At 40.1% G+C, this 20,680-nt stretch overlaps 1 long non-coding RNA gene across 1 annotated transcript; it reads left to right on the forward strand.

Moving 5' to 3' along the window:
• Window positions 1-522: 522 nt before the first annotated feature.
• LOC107312051 lies at window positions 523-20,470 on the forward strand. The gene is made up of 4 exons (XR_001554369.2): window positions 523-646; window positions 9,200-9,296; window positions 19,870-19,984; window positions 20,087-20,470. It is a non-coding gene; the product is annotated as an uncharacterized LOC107312051 (long non-coding RNA).
• Window positions 20,471-20,680: the final 210 nt, after the last annotated feature.

The raw sequence follows: 20,680 nt of genomic DNA on the forward strand, positions 1-20,680 counted from the left end.
CTGCACACATTGTACTCATTCACTGACTCAGAGAAGACTGGATGGGACCTCTGGGTCCATCAGACCCAACCCCTGCTGAAGCAGAGACACTCAGAGCATGTTGCCCAGGACCACATCCAGGCAGCTTTTGAAAATCTCCAAGGAAAGAGACTCCACAATCTGGATGTTCTACTTCCTGTTTTCAAGCTCATAATAATCTCATAATTGAAAACAATTATGAAATGAATATTACAGATATTTTCAGTAACAATGTAATAGGATGTACTTCTGAACACGGTTTGAATATATTGAAGAAAAATAATTTAATAAGCAAAAAGTACACTGTATGACAAACTAAGGTATTATATTTAGCAGTATTGGAGCTGTCAAAAAATATTTCAAAAAGGAAAAGATTCCACATTTACATAGAATGGTACAGCAGCTTGACAACTCTTCTGTAGAGTGAGTTACAATAGATGATAGGCTACGATATCCTAATGAAATTGCAGATACTTGTCTGGCACTCTTTTCCTTCAGTCAGTTTTACATACTTCTAGTTACTATTATTGCAAAGTAATTCTGATCTTTGTGAGTCAAGAATAGAATCACAGAATGGTAGAATTTGGAAGGGGCCTCTGGATCTCATCTGGTCCAAACATCATTGCTAGTAAGTAGCACATAATTATACAATATGCAGGGAGTTTATATCGAGGATTAAAATCCTTCACTATTTGGATAGGTGATTTAAAGATAATTCTGGCTGGTTCAGAAACATGCCCCTGTTGCATTGCACAGTGAGTCCCTCCTCAAGTAAGGCACGGACTTGGCTGGATCTTAAGCCAGCACAGAGGTCCCATGTTGTGTAAGCCTATCTGTGACTGGACACAGGAACCACCAAATCCTTCTGGGTATGCCAGGTTGAATATTTGAGATTTCTACTAAAGAACAAGGTACTCTTGTCCTCTGAAGGTTTACACTGTCCCCACCTTCATGACTCTGCTCATTCTTTTTTCACCCGTAACCATCTACATCATGATTTCCACTCCTTTTCTTATCCTTTATATGGCTGCACAGGGCTCACAAGATAAGACATCTAATTTTGAAGAAACAGTGCTTGGTGGATGAGCTGGGAGTTCTTTTGGCAATTCACTGCCTGCCATTCAATCTCTAAATAAAAACTAGAGACACAAAGGTTCCTAACAGGTGTTTCGGGCCCTGGGTCACATCGGTTCAGGCATTTCTCATCAGCTCTGAGAGAATCTTATCAGAAGTCCTCTGGGAACAAAACTGTTGTGATTGTAGGTTGCTTTAATATGACAAAATACAGAAAATATTTTGCCATGCAGTTGTTACCTGCCATTAATCCATCCATTTAATATTTCTCTGTTACATGCTATTAAATTCTCCTCCACTCTAAATAGCACCTGCTGTAAAATTGCTTTTCCTAAATAACAATCCCTTAAAGAGAATTTTTGGAAATTATGTGCACCTGAATTATCCTGGTGTCATTCTACATTCAATTATCTTCCATAAAATCAAAAATGAATTTGGTCCCATCTGCATAAGCTAGTCATCATTACTGTACTGCACCTCTTCCATGCAGATGTTTTTGCTGTGTTCCTCCTAGCATGATAAAGAATTCTGTAGAATTTGTTAGGTTATTGCACTTGGCAGCACAAAGAGCGATGCAGGAATGTGAGAGTAAGAGTCTGAAAGGATGACTTTTCCCCAGAAAAAGCAGATACAGCTTAAGAATCACAGCTCCACTTAAACAGCTCAATACTTCAATAAATGTGGTTCTCAGTAATTCTCACGCAACCTGTGCTTTGTTTCTCCAAAGACAGCAGGGATTTTTACTATGTCTTAAAAAGCCCCTAATATGTACACAAAGCAAAAGAATATTAAAGGATATAAGAAAACATTGATTAATCTCAGTGAGAAAGACATTTCACAGTAGTAACTCAAGGAGAAGAGGAAAGTGGTCTTGTTAGGATTCCTGGTTCCCTGAGACAAGAGGACCCATGATGTTGCCACTCCTAACAACAGGCTGTGACAGGTAACAGCAACCTACCAGTTTGCAGAAAGGAAGATTAATAAATCTGTGTAGCCTTTCTCAAGCTTTTCCAGGTGGGAGAGTAAATGCTGAAAAATAGATGACAACAGGTGTAGGCAACAAAGAGGAACAACAAGTTGCCTACAAGCCTGCCCATCCTTGGGGAGCCTCTGGTGCCTTGCAGAATATTCCTTCAAAAGGAAATGAAAAACACTCCTCCATTCTAGCTGATTCCAGCAGAGGTATCACAGAATCACAGAATTGTAGGGGTTGGAAGGGACCTCTAGATATCATCGAGTCCAACCCCCCTGCCAAAGCAGGCTCCCTACACCATGTCACACAGGTAGGCGTCCAGGCGGACCTTGAATATCTCCAGAGAAGGAGACTCCACCACCTCCCTGGGCAGCCTGTTTCAGTGCTCCATCACCCTCACTGTAAAGAAATTCTTCCGCACATTCGTGCGGAACTTCCTATGCTGTACTTTCATCCCATTACCCCTAGTCCTATCCCCACGCACTACTGGAAAGAGAAAGAGACCAGACTCACCACTATGGCTCCCACACCTCAGGTATTTATAAACCTGGATTAAGTCCCCTCTCAGCCTTCTTTTTCTCAAGTCTAAACAGACCCAGTTCCCTAAGTCTCTCCTCATAGGGGAGATGCTCCAGGCCCTTCACCGTCTTAGTGGCCCTCCGCTGGACTCTTTCCAAGAGATCCCTGTCTTTTTTGTACTGGGGAGCCAGAACTGGACACAATATTCCAGATGAGGCCTCACCAGGGCAGTAGTAGAGGGGGAGGATCACACTCCTTCGACCTGCTGGACACGCTCTTTTTAATACACCCCAGTATGCCATTGGCGCTTTTTGGCTACAAGGGCACACTGCTGGCTCATGGTTAATATGTCGTCCACCAGGACGCCCAGGTCCCTCTCAGCAGAGCTCCTCTCCAGCAGCTCTTCCCCCAGCCTGTATGTTTCTCTTTCTTCTTAACTGCTATTTTTTAAGCCAGGAAGCTTTTGAAGGAACAGTTGATCTGGTTCAGCTCAAAAAAGATCATTAGTTCTTCCTTTAGTTTGGGTGCCATCTTGCTTTGTTTAATGTTGAACACACAAGTGCTCCTTTCATATTCTGCATTAAGCATTCTTGGTGTGAAGCTTGTCAGCTGATCATCACTGGTCTTTTTGCAGCCCCCAAATGCAGCAAATAACACCCTGCCCCTTCCACCCTTCTGCAGCTGAGCTGCAGTAGTTACAGGCACAGTAGGATGCTCCCTGCCATGAGCATCTTCCAGTTCACTCCAGGCCTGTCTGAGCTTTATATTTTCTTGACATATTGGTATGCTTTTTTTATGCACCATCTTTTTGTATAACATCTGTCTGATAGTCCCCAAATCCAAGACCTGCTTCTACAGGTTTATGATGATGCCATAGTATTAACTGCAATTGTTTTTACTAAGTATAAATTGCTTTCAGTTTCAGGGTTTGCTGTAGTCAGGTCTTTGGAGATATGATTTATATCCTGGACTCTGTTAAGAAAACAAACTATTTAGTACGAACCTTTAGGAAATGCTTCTTAACAACCTTATATAAATTGTTGAGAGTAAATTTCAAATTCCTTAGTTGCCCAAATTTTCTTGAAACACAGCTGGAACATATTTTCTCTCCTAAGAGCAAGTGTTAGGCATTAACACAATGATATCTCAGCTGACATCATCCAGCAGCAACTCAACTACAGTCACCTTCAACCTTCAATATCTTCTCCCTTCTATAGTCCTCAGACCTCTTACTATTTTAAAAAAATATTAAGGAATACAGAAAACTGGGAGCAATCAGAGCCCGTATGTCATTTCCACTCTTAAAAATAAAGGTTTTGTTTTGTTTTTTAATACTATAAAAAGAAGCACCAAAATATTGGCAAAAGAATATAAATATTTCCTGCAGAAACATGCTCAAAATTCAATGTTTTACTATCAGCACTGAAATTAAATTAATTGAAAATTAGGGGTAGTGGAATGTGATGTGACGCAAAATAAGCCAACACATTCAGAAGGATTTACTTTTCACTATAGTAACTTCCAGGAAGATCAAACGGCTTCCAAACTCAAAAAGACAGCTCTTACTAGGATATAAACACTTCATAAACAGCAAACCACTCAAAGTGACTGGGTGAGATGGAACAGAAGTAGGAGGGTTTATAAATAAATCTCTCTTCCATGCATTGTGCCCTCTCTTTCTGGAGCACTTTTGGCCAGCTCCAAAGCTCTTTGCTTGGGATTGTCCTTTGCCTGTCCCTCTGGGCTCCCTGGGATGCCATCTCTCCCACCTCCATCAGTGCTGGCTCCCGACAGCAGGGCACCTTGCTTGGCATATGTCCCTGCCCCACTATGTCAGGTCCCAGCAGTACTAATCATCCCAGAGGGTGGTGGGATGCTGACACAGGTCAAGAGAACCTGTGAATATCCCATCCCTCAAGGCTTTCAAGGCCAGATTGGATGAGGCCCTGGGCAGCCTGATCTGGTGGTTGACTCTGGGAGGGTGCTGGAACTAGGTGGTCTCGAGGGTCTCTTCCAGTTCAAGCCATTCTGTGATTCTATGATCTTCTCTGTGACCCAGTGCACCCCCGGGAATCATAACTCTAGATGTGGAAACCTACTCTGCACCCTCTCCTGGCCTCTTGGTCAGGTGCCAGCTGGATCTGAAACAGCTGCTACCACATGTATGGTCATGTAGGATGCTGCTTCCAGAATTGCTTTTGGCAGAAGAGCGAGGAAGGGGAAGGAGCAGCTTTTGAAAGGAGAAACAATCCTTCCCTTAAAGCAGCAGCTTGGGCCATGAGGATTTATTACTATAAAACACACCTCTGGCATATTTAAAAAAAAAAAATAGTTCCACCCCACTAAAACAAAACAAAACCAAGCACCTCAATTATTCCAGAATTTTATGAATAAATAACTGAAAAAATCTCCAACAGTGCTGTGTACTTTTGAACTTTTGCTCCATATATACTTGATTGAGGTGTGAAACTCAGCACCTGAGAGTACAGCATGGCTCCTCATGACCCCAGAGCAGCATCACTCACCTCTTTGCAGGCAGCACTGGCAAGTCTCTTACTTTACGAAATCAGACAAGCAAAATCCAACAGCAAGTTCAGGTCAGAAATATTCTCCCCTTTCACCACTGCAAGGCACCTGCATGGAGGGGACACAGGCAGGGCTTGCACTGATTTTAACTGCACTACCGCATCTCTTTGTCTCCAGCATCACTTCAGTTCCAACATTACTTTGACTCCAGCACTGCTTTGACTCCTACTCATATCCCGGAGTATTTGGGGATGCCATAGACTGAGCTTACTCTTTCAGGTTGCTAGGAGACCTACTATTTCCCAGCTGTTACTTCCTTATGTAAAATAAGTTTGTTGCTTCCAAATTTTAAAAAGAATTTTCCTGTGTTTTGCCAGAGATCAGGTATGGTCAGGGGTGGTGAGCCCTCCAATGGCGCCAGGTTTCCTGGTTTTGGACATAGGTAATATTTGCATGGGAACTACATGCATGAGCCTCACCTCATCTGGGAATCCACACAACTGCATATCTGGGCACCAGGGAGAATTTTGGGGTAGAAATGGGAACAATCACTGAGTTGAGCTGCTCTCCAGACAAAGCTGTTGCTGCATAATTATGTTTTGTATGAGCCTGAATGTGTGCCTAAAGCCTACCAAGGTCTTCTATCTCACAGGAGAAAATAAAAGGAGAAAAGCATAGGTTTAGATTTTTAGCAACCCCAGTGTGTAGTTCAGCAAGCCCCAAAGGACAAGTTCAGTAACTTGGCTCCTGCTTAACAATCTCAGGAGAATAGTCTCTGTGAAATAGAAACAACTCAGGTATTCAAAATTGGGCATGTGCTGATTTATCACACAGAAACAGTGCATAGCAGCAAAGTGGCTGGAAGGCAGGGAAGAGATTATTTTTAATTCAATATTTTGCTATAGCAAAATGAAAGAAAACTAGTTCTGAATCTCAAGTTTGGTTTGAACATTTCTTATTTTCTTTTTAGTATTTGCCTTGAGGACATTTTTATATGATTTTTATATATTTATATTTGCATAAATTCTTCTGCCTTAGAATTCTTAAATACTGTTCACGTTTGGGAATATACTTTTTCACTGCTTCTTTGCTAATCAGCAAATCTTTATCAAATTCTTCTGTAGTTATTATCTGCATGTTTTATAGACAGTAAGCTTGGCCTGTGGTTAAAGTTTGAACTGTTTATCTAGATGGCTGGTACTGATCCAGTAACTTTTCCTTTAGGAAAAGAGATATGACAGAATGGACATATACCAATTTCACTAGTCACATTAACTAGAGGACAAGGTTATTTAGAAGTGAAGGCAGAAGTACATCAATGCTTCACTGTTGTTGTTAGAAATAACTGCTTGCATTTCAGAAAAGGCCAATCACGTTGATTCAGCTCGGTGTACTGGAGCAGCAGAACTTTCTAAGTCATCATTTTTAAGATAACACAGTTTTTCATTCCCACTGGCAAAGTTACATGAACAATGAACCACAAGTATCTTGTTTGGATTCATACTTCTTTGAGATCCTAAATCTGACTTGCAATCAGTATCATTTCTACATTCTACCACACCTACGCTACCATATGCTGTATTTGATAGTTCAAAAGGGGATTCTGCAACAGTGATCCACTTCAGATCTGCAGATTCACACCTGTAAGTAAGGACAGCTAGTGTGAACTGAACAGCTTTTTGCTCTGTCTTTTCATTACCTGCCCTTTTGTTTCTGATTTCTTCAGATTTGTTTATGGAACATATTCTTGCTGGATTCCTGTAAATTTCCTCCACAGTCTTTTATGAGGAATGATCAGATTTCTCTCTGTGGGACTATGCAATATGGCTTTGCTTTGTTTGTTACTCAATTAAGACTTTAACAATGCGTACTGATAACTGTGCATTTCAAAGGTTCACTCCAAGAGAAACAGAGATTGATATTTGAGTAATACTAGCAAAAGCCCAAATGAGAAATTAATTTACTAGAAATTTGGGCATGATTTGGACAGGAGTGATATGCTCTGACAATGAAAAGAAAAATGTACTAAGCTACTCTAGGACAGAAAGGAATAGAAAACAGCTTGCACCACTGAAAGTACCTATTACAGTGTCATTACCTTGTGCATGCACATTTGCCTTTGCATCTAGTTGGAAAAAAAAACACCTCTTAATAGCTGCTACCAAGCAATTCCTTGCTTGGTAATAATCAAAACAATATAACAACAACAAAAAAAAATATCAAAACAGATGGCAAATCCTGAACTTTACCTGTACAGTTCAACTTATCCAAGGGATTGGGAGACAAACGCAGCAGTATGGTTAAAAAGTCCCTGTATGAGGGATGTTCAGCTGTCCTTCTGGGCAACGTGACTGTGCCGTATGTGCAGCCTTCTGGTGTTAATGGTCTGAAACATAACATTACAAAGTGCACTTACGAGAAAAACTTGAACTTCTTCAATGTCTCAGCAGGGTCTGGCTGTAGCACCCAGCTTTGTGTTTCTAAGCCTCAGAAGTCTGTACGCTTTCAGAATGTCTAGGCTATTCCTCTGACATGGAACAAACCCCTAGAACTGTTTTGGTGATGTCAGTATCCACATACTTAATAAAGCTCTACTTTGTTTGCTTTTCTTCCTAATACAATAAATCACTTTGAGAACTGGAAAAATGTTTTTTTTTCCTTTGTTTCAGGCATACACAAGTGGTAAATGTGCTCTTTGTGTTCAAAAGGACTGAAACAGAGAAGATTTGCACATGTTTTTGATGGGGATCCACATATGTCCTTTACCTCCTTGTTTCATTATAAGCACATAATCAGTTGAAAACTGATAAACGTCAAAGATTTTGGAACTGAATTAAACTAAGACATAAGTCAGAAGAGGGCCATGAAGATGATCAGAGGGTCTGAGCATTTCTCCTGTGAAGATAGGCTGAAGGAGCTGGACTTATTTAGCCTGGAGAAGATAGGGCTCTGGGTAGCCATCATTATGGCCTTCCAGAATTTAAAGGGACATTATAAACAAGTGGGAAATCAACTTTTTATGCAGGTAGATAGTGAGAGGACAAGGGGGAATGCTTTAAACTAAAGGAGGAGATACTTGGATTAGATGTCAGGGGGAAGGTTTTCTACTGAGCAGGTGGTGAGGTGCTGCAACAGGTTGCCCGTAGAGGCTGTGAATGCCCCATCCCTGCAGATGTTCTGTGCCAGGTTTGGATGGGACCCTGGGCAGCCTGGTCTAGTACTTGATCTAGAAGTTGACAACCCTGCCTTTAGCAGGGGTGTTGGAATCTGATGACCTTTGAGGCCCCTTCCAACTCAGGCTGTTCTGTGATTCTATGGTTCAGCCTGTGATACCACAAAACAGAACAGGTTATTTTAGCCTGAGATACATATGTGGACTGTGCCTTGTATTCCTTCATTCCAGACAGCTTTTCAAGAACAAAGTGGATTTGGATTACATAGTAATCTTTTTGGCACTGTTATTTCTTGCACAGATTAAAGATTTGTTAGCATGCATTCTTTCCATCAGTACATGATTATGTGTACATTGGCCAACAGTCTTAAACATGGAGTCCTCAGGGCTGAACGTTTTAAAACATCTTTAAATATTAAATGCTTGCTTAGACTTTCAGATGTGCTGAGGAAATGAACTCACAATCCTCACAAGATTCCAGTGTCTTTTCGCCCACTAGTAACTCTTTGGGTACTTCTAAATACAAGTCATTAGATGCAAGAAAGCAAACTTCAGAATAGGTATATTTTCTTTTAAAATTTCAGTTGGCCACAGGTAGTTAACTTGTATGTCATTCTGCTACTGTGAAACAGCTCTTCTATACTTGACTGCATTGAAATGGGTAAGACGTTTTGTTGAATAGAGCTCTACTAAAATCAAAGCTAATATACAGAAGGGATATATAGCCCAAACACAGCATATTAGTTTAGGGAATTGTGTGATGTGACTCAGATTCAGCAATCCTTTGGAAAACAGAGTAAGAAAAAGACAGTTACAGTGAATTTTGTGATTCACGGAAAGAATATAAGTACAACAGTGACCTTTAAGACTGGTCAAAACCCAGTGGTCTCCTCTAACTTTCCTGTGTTTTTTTATAGGCAGAAGAACATAGTGGTTCTAAGGATTCTGGAATTTAATTGGATTTAAGAATATACACTGTAACACGTACCTTCATTTTTAAATGAATTTGTGCAGGTAAGTAAGATCTGGAATATGACAAGCTCACAGTCTCTTATCATTAATGTTTATTATTCCAAGCGGCTCAGAGTTGAGGAACCTTGATTTTACATACTTGAAAACCAGCCAACCAAGAAATAAATCCTTCTGTCTCTGACTCTCATAGTATCTCAGCTCAACATCTGTCCTCTCAGTCACAAGCTCCAAAGAGCAGGAACATCTAGCATAGCACTGAAGAAATGTTAAAAACCTAAGAAAACCAAACCCAGCTGAACCTATTTGAAAGATTCTTGTTTTTGCAAAAATCTTTGAACTCATCACCCTACCTATTTAAAAGCAGCATGCTTTTGAACAGTCTTTTTTATTTTTACAACCACTAAATATACAAAAGTAAAATTTATTTTCCCCTACCTCTATACTGAAATACCAACATGCTTTGCGATCATTAGAAATTTGAAGCTTACTCCAATGAAGTTCTCCTTTCTCACCACATACCCAATGCAAGCCTTGGCCCTTTGCCCTTTGTCCCAGCTTCATCCTCTGATACCTTCCATTTCTCCCATATATACTCCCCTCCTTCCAGTTCTCCTATATTTATTCTCATATTCCCTCAAGAATTTTACATCTGCTTTACAGCAGATAACTGTTCACCCAGGAATCTTCACCTTAAATGGGACAGATACAGGGATTCTATTTCACTAATCAGCTGCCATTTTCTATACAATATATAGGAATTCAGTATATTTCTGTTAGAGTTTATTCGCCAGTGAATTAAGAATGTTATCTGTAATCTAGAACTCCATTGGCATCAGCTTCTCCTCATAGTGGGATCACATCCACTGCATACAGGAGAAAAGATACTTTTCAGTCCCTCCCAAGATTTGTTATTCTCTTCTACATTTTGATGCTTTACTTTTCTGTCCCACCCTGCACTTTGCTCTGGAGAAATGTCATATTTCCCTTCTTTGATTATCTTATTCTCTGACTGGTAAGGGTTTAAAAAAACATAAATATTCACTTTTGCCTGGAGAGAATAGAGTACGTGTCAGTTTCATCAAAATGGCCTTCTCCATGTTCTCCAGTAGTGTGCTGGAGTTAGCAATTTCTACTTCTAATTCCGTTTCTATTTCTATTGCTATGTAGTTCCTGACAGATGTTTTAAAAATTTCTTTTTAAACTTACACAAATTTTTTTTTCTTTTTTTTTTTTTTTTTCCCCCTGAAAATAAAATTCAGTTCAATGTGAAATCTGTGACATATCTCCCACCACCATAAGTTTCTTTTGGAGATCAAGAAGATAACATTATGCCTTTTGCAGTGTTTCATGACACCATAAAATTTCAAAGGCCAGGAGGGCCTAAACATGGGAAGATACACTATGTGGCCTGAAGGAAGAAAGAAGGGAGAGATGAAATGATGGTTTCATGGGCCCTTCCTTGTAGAAACACCTACCCCATTTTGCAAACCGAGATAGTTGCACTTGTTGATGAGAGCAATGGAGGTATACCCCTCTTGCCATATCTTCACTTGGAGGCCCATCAAGTCCATGCCACCAGAGGTCTCATCCCATGCAAAGCCAACATCACAGCACCAGGAGCTCCTAGAGAAGGCCTTAGTGGGGTGGAGGGTACCAGTGGGGACCTATGGGTAATTCCTCTTGCCAATGATCACCTCACACACATGCCTCTGTGCAGATGATCTGAGACAGAGAAGCAAAAGCATAAATGATCTTCCTTAACAATGTGTATCCATAGTGAATGGACATATCCACAAATGCCTGGTGCTGTATCAACACTTCCACTGAAGTTCATCAAAGATGTAAACCCACAGCACTTATATCATGTATAATATCTGAGAAACAGTGGGAGAGAGAAGGCCCCACCAAACCCAAACAGCAATGAGATCTAATTCTTAGAAAACCAAATAAAACTTGATCAGCATGGTCAAAAAAAAACCAAAACAAAACAAAACATGATAGAGCCAGCAAGTGCCACAGATTTACTTTATAACATTAATGAGATGATGAAATGGGAAGGAAAGCGGGATATAGTTAACATGGTAATATCTCAGATATTTCTAAAGCAAAGTGTCAGGACCTGTTGGTGCAGCTGAAGCAAGACAGGGAGCTTCACCAAAGTGTCCTTCTCATATGCTTTGGTTGTTTGCCTGCCTGCTGGCTAAATGACAGGGATATGAACTATTTGTCAGCCAAAACATACAATAGAATTGGGAAAACAGGTTAACTACTATGGTTAGCACCTATAGCCTGTAAAATACTTGCCCTATTTTACCCTAAGCAGACAAAATAGAAGCCATGTTCCACATGCCTGCAGGGCCACACATGCCGTGCTAATAGCTTGATCAGCTTTCCTGCTCCTGCAGTGGGAATTCTGCACAGCCTGCAGGGATCTGGCTGTGTTCTCTAACATCTGGCAAGCTGGTACAATGCTCCCCAGCTGCTGCAGGGACACTTCCGGGAGCACTACTACCACATTACGTTTTTAACCTAAGAATTAAATTTTTCTCTGCATCGCTTTCCTCCTTTTCAGAGCTGTCTGTCCCATTTCTGGTTACTACTCTCCCCTCTCAGTCCTCTACCATTTTTTCCCCCCAGGAAATACTCCCTATTCTTCCAAAATGCCCACAAAATTTTGATAATGGCTAATTAGGTCCTACTGTCTCATTCTTCACACTCCCTCTTTTCCCCATCCATATCTTCTTTTTCCTCAACCGTCTTTCCCTGTCTTAGGTTTGAGCTGACTTTTCCAGAGGTAGGCACTCACTTTTGTCTCTGTATCTGAACACGGTTGTGATGAGGTCATAGTATTCTGAAAGCTGTGCCAATAAAAACAGTAAATTAAATTTCTGGTAAAATAAAATCCACGAAAATTTAGCCTTAGTAGGTATTTAAAGCCTAACATATAACTCTAATGTGTCTTAGGATACTATAGTTTATGTGGTGTACAGTCAGATAGCAAAGCCCTGAAATGGGCCTACTGCTCTTTTGATTGGAGCTAGTGTAGGAAGAGTTATCCGGGACCATTATTACTCATAATACCTTCAGTAGGTCAAGATCTCCAAAGATTGCCTTGTCCACTCTGCTCAGTGCTCCAGTCAGTCAAGTTTCCAGCATCTCCAAGGATGGAGAGTCCAGATTTCTAGGCAACCTGGTCCAGTGTTTGGTCATCCTCACAATGAAAACTTCCCCAAAATTGCTTATCATGGAGCTCTATGACACCTGCTTAGGCTGCATCTTGACTGTTTGCAGCAGAACAAAAAGACAAGGTCAGGCATTTGCCCTCAGAGCTCATGCATGCAACTGCTTTGATTTCATATTCAGCTCCTCTGGTGGAGAGACTTAACAGCATTTTGTACAGAAAGAAATCTTGAAGTGTTTTCATGCCTATAAGATGGGATACTCTCTCAGTGTCCAGCTACTGAGCTGGTCCAGCATGGCTGCCCCAAGCATCACATGCACTCACCCATTGCCCTCTCATGCGGGTCAGGAGCACTAGTGATGAATAAGGGCTTTTTGCTGCTTACGCCAAACACAAAACAGAGCACAACCCTAGATACTCCTCCCCTCTTCCCAGTCCTTGCCTACACACTCACATTCCTCAGCTGAAACATTTTCAGGTTTGGGGTTTTCCTTTTATGCAGAGCCAAATTTCAGGAAATCGTAGCCCAACCACAACGAGCACTTCTGAATTCTGTCTTTGGTTGAAAATACATATGTATATATTTTAAAAGAAAAACACCTACAACATGACAACAAACAAACACAAAATTTGAAGTTTTAACCTACCAAAATCCAAAAAGCATAAGATAACATAAAACACAGATTAAGACAAGTATCCCTATGTTTAAAAATTATTTACAAAATACCAATCTTAATTTTTCATGGTTTACATTATTTATTTATGCACCCAGTTGTTAATTGGTAAAATTAAACCTTAATAAGATTCATTTTGCACGACAAAGCTGAAAACTGCTAGACAAAACATGTTAAAGAAAACAGACAGTAGTTTTCAAGCAATGTTTTACTAGTGGCTTTGGAAAAATAGAATAAATTCATTGTCTACACAGTCATCACCTCTTTGTTTTGTACTCCTGTTGGGATTTTATATTAAATAGAAGTCAGGCAGTACAAATTGTGTTATCTGGTGTCAGAGTGATCATTTCACTCAAGCCTGGATATTCCTACCTCATAGAAAAAAACTTAATGAAATGAAGCATGTGTACACCTTTCCTAGCAGTGGATGAGCTCTCTGTGGATATGCTTTTATGGTTCAGTTCACACACAAGAGTGTTTATGTGATAAAAGAGAAGGTTGCTTGCTAGCCTGGGCAATCATGGTAAGCTGTTTTTCTGAGATCTCTGAAGTTTCATAAAGAGAACAGACTGTGTATTTAAGACTCTAAATCATGTCTATCAGCCGTAGGCCTGCACTTTCACCACTAACTACTCCACTGACTCATTCACTGACTCATTCAATGAGTTTCATGTTGTTCAATATTAATTTAGCTCACAGAGTAACATGCCATCAAGCACTTGCCATCTTAACATATTCTTTCAACTTTGATTTACTGGTAAATCAATAACAAACACCAGAATTGGGCAAGAACATGGAAATCCAGCATCGTCTGCCCCACAAACTTTGGTCCTGTCAAAGAAAGTCACACTCTGAAGGAGGAATATGGCTGGCCTCTGGAGCACTAGTTGAGAAACATGGCAGCTCTGAGTGGGGTTGTGGCTAATTCTGAATTCAAGCTGCCACAAGTTACGATGCACTACCATGAAGTGAGACTTATAAAAATGGTTCTGAAACCCTCCCAGCAGCTACACTTTAAACATTCTAAATATTTAATGTGAAGAGATGCTTTGAATATTTATGAATTTAAAAAATGGCAAGTGGATGCTTTCCTCAATGGAAATTGGTTGGGTTTTTTTGGTTGTTTTTCCCATTAGTTTTATTGCAAGCTTGGAAACAAAACCTGGGATAATACTGAAGTCAACAGCTCAACCCATGCTTCGTATTAAGTCTTTCTGAAAAGGAATTCTTACTTTGGAGAGCACACCCAGTGAAAGTAGACAAAAATTTCAGCAAATAGTTCTGCTTTAATAGATTCTTACTGCAGAAGGACAGTCATCTAATAATATTTTTTAAGATCCCAAGACAAGAAAAAATACTGTAAGATTATTTACAGAGCTGCAGCTCTAACCTTCCTTCATCCCAACCTCAGCATTAAAGGACATCCAAAGTTAACAGTAGCAGCATCCTCCCTCGAATTAGAACCGGTCAAGACAGAGTTCACAGCCAAAGTTTCCAGCTGCTTAATGTTTCTCACCATTTTTTTGTCAGTTTCACCTCTGCAGCTTTTTTTTTTTTTTTTAAAAATGTTTTTGTGGGGGTAGGAGCAGGAGGGATACAAAAATATCTGAGACTTGCTGTCATCTGTCTTTGTATTCTCATATGCTTACAATGGAGGTAACTGCTTGTATGAAACAGAAGATTGCATACTATCAACACCAGTCCATAATCTAAGAGACATTCCTACCATCCCAGGGACCCCAAGACAGAACAGATCTGAAAAAACACTAAAACTCAGTTCTAGATTTCTATCATTTAGTCTGACAAGGGATTCTGGGCTTTAGTTCCTAAGACAGAATCACCAAGGTTGGAAAGGACCTAAAAGATCATCCATTCCAATAAAATAATCACCATCCATCACTGCTACTTCAATTATTCAGGGGTCTGGAGAATAAGAATTTTTTATGCAACTGAACTTTCATAATCCCACGTGAAGTGAAATTAGGGTTATCCACAATGCATTTCTCTGTTTATCCCTTTTTGATTGTTTTGACTGAAGAGCCTTGTATTTTAGTTAAGTGCAATTTATACACATAAAAGAAGTCAGTCACCCTAGAGAAGCTCAAAACCATGGGTGGATCTGCACATATAAGAAATAAAAACAGAACCAAGGGAAGGTCCAACAGTCAGGTTACTAGAAACTAGCTGGGGTTAGCCTCATACAATGCCAAAGACATTGTTTATCCCCTATGCCTTAATTATCTCTGAAAACTGGTAAAATATTCCTTCCTTACCTCCTGGAAGTCTTCAGGAAAAAGAACAGTGTGCACAAACAATACAGTAATGAGGCCATCTAAAGGATATATAGATAAGAAAAACATCTGCTGCCTTCTGTAACAGACTTTTTTTTCATTTCTCTCCTAGGCTGCAAACTAGGTTGTTTCAGAAAGAGAGATTATTCAGACTTTTTCCTAGTATACGCAGAACTTATGTCGCATTTTGTCTAATCAAAGATTTTATCACTGTATTACAAGCCATACCTGGTTCCTGGATAAGAAAAGCAAAATTTTTGGCAAAGTCTTTTATCAAAACTTTGAGAACATTTGGCTTAGTATGAGGACTCCTTTCTCACCTAGTCTGTAAAAACTCATGGTCTATCTGGCTTCTGCATGGCTGCAAGGTAACAGGAGACAGAGAGAAAAATCAGGTCAGGAACTGTTTTTCCCTCTGCTCCCAGGGCCAGAGGCACAGTGCAAGGCTTTAACGTAAAGCTCCACAGAGCTGTTCTAGGAGACACCTTCTCTCCAATTAATACAGTAGATTCCCTTCATCAATTTAGTGAACTTTCTTCCACTTTACAATCAGTGTTCCTGGTACAACAAACAGTACCATGACAAGATGGGGAGAAGGTTTACTCAGTCCTGGTTCTGAAGTCACTAACCTGTAGCAAAGTCTTGGAAATTTCAATCTTGTTGGGCAGAGAATTATGTGAGCCAGTCGTTATATGGGCTACACTGGTAATGCAGCCAGACTATAATACGGTGTCACTGTGCTAAATTCCTCAGTACTTAATTTTCAAGTAGCTGACTTGGCCAGTTTAATACCATTTTTAATATTGATTTCTTGCTAGCAATTGTATATTCTCAGGAGGGAAAATAGAAATGCCTAAACTGAAGAAACAGCGAATTCAAAACAGAAGCTCTCTCAAGTGGAATTGCATTAGTACTTAGGAGATCATGACTAAGGCTGGACATTTTCTGTCCACTAAACAGAGATCTGCTCTAGAAAACAGAGCAATAGAAAAACAGACAGAAATATTAATGTTACGTACTTGATGAAGGAGCTCTAATACAGGGAGATACATACTAATAAGGAAATCTGCTTAAAGGAAATGGGGAGACATAGAAATTGTAGATGCTATTTCTCAGAAAATCTAAACAAACAATTAAACATTGTTTTCCCAACTCTATTACGCATGCTTTATTTCCCCCCCCAGCTTCATCCCATGCTTTTTCTCTTCTTCTAGCCCTACTATAGCTTCTGATGCTAGTCTCAATATTTTCCTCCAGGAATGTGAAGTGGTACAATCAACTTCATGTAATAACATACCTGATTAACAAAATGCTAATGGTATCTTTAGTAAAAGCAGCTGATGAATCTTTTATCTCTAACAGCATGCATTCAAATGCCATAGACATAATTGTGCAACCCTTTTTACACTGGGTAAGAGTCAAATGCCAACTTCAATTAAAATAACCGGAGAGACTTTGATTTCTCTCTTGCAACATTTCAGCACTGATTTCTGCTTTATTCACTTTCAGGTGAAGCCTTAAATAAGTTTCCTATCCTTTCTATGTTGTTCTGTGGGACAGCAGCTTTTAAAGACTGGCTAGACAGGATTTTTCTTATGACAGACAAACTGAATGCCAGTTTCTACTTTTATGATCCTTAGTACTCTTTCCCAATTAAATCTCTTGTAGAGTACAGAAGTGTTTCTAAACATGAAAAATGTGCCATTAGTAAAGTCCATCTTGTCTTGCTGATATTTTTTATCTCCTCTATTCTGTGTCATGCTTTGAAGTCTAATGATGCAAGGCACTCTGCACTCCTTAGGTAGCACTGCAGAACAAAGCAGCTGAAGGATTTAGTTGCTTCCCTTGCTTTCGGATTAGCCTCTTCACAGAAAGTTATTAGTATTAGGTAGGTTGTTCCAGAAGTAATGCCTATTTATTTCCATGAAAAGAACAACTAACACAAAGAGCACAATATAGCTGAGAATTTGTTCTATTGAGTAGCGTTAAAACAATTTTTCAGTATAGTCACCACAACTAGCTATGCATTTTCACCACTGATGAACAAGAGCCTGCATGCTATTGCTTGTAAAAATCTGCATAGCCACCTGGAACGTGGCTCATCTTTCACACTGCTGTCACCACTGCTGAACCATACCAGTCACCACCTCACCGCTCTCACACCCACTGTTTGGCCTCCATAAACATTCAGAAACCATTGATGAATGTCAATGGGTGCCACTTTTTCCACATGGGGGAACACACGTCTTTTTTCATACACTGTCCCATGTTAGATGTAATTTCGACAGACTGCCCCACTGCTGCTATTTGTCACATGGCAACAAAATATAACAGAATAGTGGTGGGAAGGCTCAGCCTCTACTGCCATACCACCAACATCTGCCTGTGTTATCATGGCCCAACATAATAAAATAGGAGGCATTATTTTCAGAGCAGCCTTTTCATAATTTTGCAGACCCTTGTGTTTGTTTTATTATGTTCATACCTAGGAATTACAGATCATAGAAATGCTTGAGTTGGAACGGACCCTGAGAGGCCACCTTGTCCAACTTCTCTGCAATGAACAAGGGAAATCAACAGCTAGGTCAGGTTACTCAGAGCATCATCCAGTCTAAATCATACATCCAATGAATATGCACACTAAAAGAAATAGGAGACACTGTAGCAATAGCAAAATGAAAGAAAAACTCTAGAAATTTTAGAGAGATTTCCACTGAGGGCTGCCCAATCCATATCTACAATTTTGCTTTTCCAATAATTGATAATATTCAGATTAGATAATTGTTCACTGTTAGAAGCCAGCCTTGAAGATCTTGGAAACGTACCTTGATTTACATGAGAACCAGTTATAATTCTTACAAAACTACAGGATATACTGCAACACACATGAATCACTGAGTTTCTGAGGAGAGGAGGAAGAAATTGCCATAGACATGTTTGGGCAAAGTCAATCTTCTGCCAGGTCTGCTATTTGTGCTATTATTAAATAGATTATATGTAGTCTTTTAAAGAAACTGAAGATGCAAATGTAATTGAACAAACTATAACTTATTGATATTGTATAGCACAAAAGAATGTTTTTGTAACCCTGAAGAAGTTTGGGGAATTTAACATGAACAGACTGGTAAGGGACAATTAGTTAGAGGACTGTCTGGGAAGCTCTGAAGTACTGAAGGCACTTGGCTCCATCTAAAGCCATCTGGAATATTTCCATTTGTACTCCAATCTTAACAAGAAAGAAATGTCAGAGGGGGTAGGTAGAGTCATAAAATTTAGGGAGCCATCTGGAAGCCCTAGGAAATGTCTGAAGCCCCAGTTTTCTGTAGCTAGGACAAACCAAAAGAACGTAAATGACAGGCATAGAAAAGAGTTAGAATCCCTTTGTTAAACACAAATACAAAAACAAACAAACATATTATATATTTATGTATATATTTACCTGTAACTTCCATCCAGAGAAGTATCTAAAAGTTAAGTCACACTTATTGTGTCTTAGTTTTACCACAGAGTCATTCTAGTGTGGAGGACAAGACAAATCTTCATGGAATCAGCAAGCACTCTATACAGAAACATGCTGGAAAGGATGTGGTGTGAAGGGCTAGGATGGCCTTCATGTGGTGATAGGCACTCTGCCCATCTCGGGCTTGGGTTGCCAGGCCAGAGCTCCAGGAAATGCAATGCTTTTCTTGTGAGGAAGAAAGCATGATGCCCCTAATAACTTGCATAAGTTTAGGTTGCCCTGATGTGTTCATGCATTTGGATTTAAAAATCTTCGTAGGTCTCTTCCAACTGAAATATTCTATCCTACAGAAGATGTGCAGCCCATGGCACCTATATGTTAACGCTGTCACAACCCCTTGAACATCACACTGCTGAAGAGTCATGTAATAGCTGACAGATATAGCTGATACTGGCAGGTCTTCACTGTACAAAAAATCCCAGCTCTCTCTGACCTGCCGAGCTAAAGCTGAAGTGGAAATATTATGAAAAATGTCTAGATTGTGGGGTTTTTGCTGTGCAGTGGCTTTACAGTATCAGCTCAGGAATGTAAATCTAGACTTCAGAGCCCAGCAAAGGCAGAAGGTTTCTTTAGCTCTCTTCCTGTCCCCACTGAGTCCTTCCCACCATATTGCTATCTACAGATTCAAAGTTTTAACTCCTGAAGAGTTGAAGAGGATCAAGATCTCTTCAGTCATATTGCCTTGTGAACTTATGGTCTGAAGAAAAAAACCACCAAAAACAAACAGCTGAAAACCTAATTGCTTATCTACTGTTGGAAGCTGATATAACATTTCCCTAAATTGGGTCCAACTTTTCTGGCCTCTGGAGGGACAACGCTTGAAGCAATTTCCAAAGCTTTTCAGTGGAATATGGGCATTCTGCCATTTACACACAAATGAAGAAAATATACTAAAAACACAGCAAATAAAAACTCCAGGTTGACTGCCCATATTTTGTGTCTTTCCCAGCCACTGAAAGCAGCCAAGACCCATTTCAACCTGAGAAGTGCAAAGCCCAGAAAGCAACACACGCTGCAGCAGTTTATCCATACTGAAAGATGCCAAGCACGTCAGTAACAGACACGTATGTATCCTCACCATCCAACGCTTTAGGAACACGTGGCTGTTCTAGGAGTAAGTAATATTAACTCCCTTTTGCTGAAGCAACATTTCCTGTTTAAATTAGCACAGCAAAGGCCCTGTACACCAGATGACCCAAACCAGGAGCAGGCTTCCACCCAGGCAACATATCCTGATCTTGTTAAATAAGGTTATGAGGTTCTCAAAGTGACCCAGCTTCTCCTCTGCCTGGTCAGATGCCTCCCAGTCAGATCAGAGGCAGGAGAGTGTAACAGCAGGGAAATGAAGAAGTGTGTGCTTCCCTTGCTCAAATAAGTGTCAGCATCCCCACTCTTTGAGGCACAGTTCTGTTGTTAAGACAGAAATACACAAACAAACAGCCAAATAAATAAATAAATAAAAAGCACTATTTACTGAATCAAAGTGATCTAGTGATATTGCCTACAACCTCAAGCCGGTGTAATCTCCAAACCAAGCATGAAGCTGCCTCTTGACCATAACACTGCAGTAATTACTTCAGCAGAAAGGAGAGCTGATTTTGCTAAAGCTATTTATTTTCCAACTGTTCCACCAGCCAGGTTCTTGTTTCAGCTCACCGCCACGGGCCCTTCTTTTTGAAGGAATGTCCAAGGCTGTGAGACCTTGATGTACTAGCTAGTGTTGAACTTGGGTGTCACTCCGAAGGGAACTGAACTCCTGT

This window comes from Coturnix japonica, chromosome 3 (genome assembly GCF_001577835.2).
Source record: "Coturnix japonica isolate 7356 chromosome 3, Coturnix japonica 2.1, whole genome shotgun sequence".
NCBI classification, from domain to species: Eukaryota; Metazoa; Chordata; class Aves; order Galliformes; family Phasianidae; genus Coturnix; species Coturnix japonica.